Genomic DNA, 1,032 nt, shown 5'->3' on the forward strand with positions numbered 1-1,032 from the left:
CACATAAGAGACTATGGTGGCCATTTCTATTCAAACGTGAAGTCCTTAATAGTTAGAGCCATATATACCAAAGACCATAAATTCCTAAGAAAATCACAAGACCATTACAGCACATGCAAAATTCTCAAAAAACTCTCATAAGTAAAAGCAGTTTTCCCTAAGTCCAATATTTTCCTCCCCTTGGCAAGAGATATACAACCACACCAAGGCTAATGAATATGCAAAAGCTCTGCACAGACTAGAGAGCATCTCCTGGGAGAGTCAGCTGCATCCTGTGGCAAAATCAACTCACGCTTCCTCATGCTTAAGACTAATTCAATCTCCAAATGGGCTATGTATACCACCCACCTAATGCTCCTAAGATATTTTGGCTTTACAAAGATTAGTGTCCCTTTCATCAGCCCTTTCCTGTTGATCTTGATATTGTAAGGTTCCTTGTATGAACTTGAAGGAAGCTCTAGTCTTTAGACAGGAGAAGTAGACAAGGACTGAAAAGGTACTGCTCATTGTAGCTTCTAAGTTCAAGGATGTGCATGCAGATTTTCAAAGAATTAGCAGCCTTGGGATAAATGGTTTAGGGATTAAGAACACCTGTGGCTTTTACCGAGGATGAAGGTTTGGTGGCCAGCACCCAAATGGAGACTCTCAAGTATCTATAACTCCAAAGTCAGGATGGCCCAATACACTTCTGACCTCTGCAGTTCATGTAGTCCATATATAAATGAAGACAAAAACCACTCATCCAGCCCCGCAGTTCATAGATATTCTTTAATTGGATGGTTAGTTATGTCTTTAGTTGTGAGACATAATCTTACTATACAACCCAGGCTGATCTGAACCTTTTGATTCTCCCACCTCAGTATCCTAAATGTTGAAGTACAGGTGTATACTACAATGCTCAGCTAGTGTAAAGGAAATCAGGTGTTTAGAATGGTCAGTAGCCTTCCAAAGCATCCTTTACTCAAGGACAACAGGAGAGAATGGGACTATCCATTTCCAGAAGATAGTCAAGCGTTTGGACTGAGGGTGTCT

The sequence above is a fragment of the Mastomys coucha genome, unplaced genomic scaffold (assembly GCF_008632895.1).
Source record: "Mastomys coucha isolate ucsf_1 unplaced genomic scaffold, UCSF_Mcou_1 pScaffold8, whole genome shotgun sequence".
NCBI lineage: Eukaryota > Metazoa > Chordata > Mammalia > Rodentia > Muridae > Mastomys > Mastomys coucha.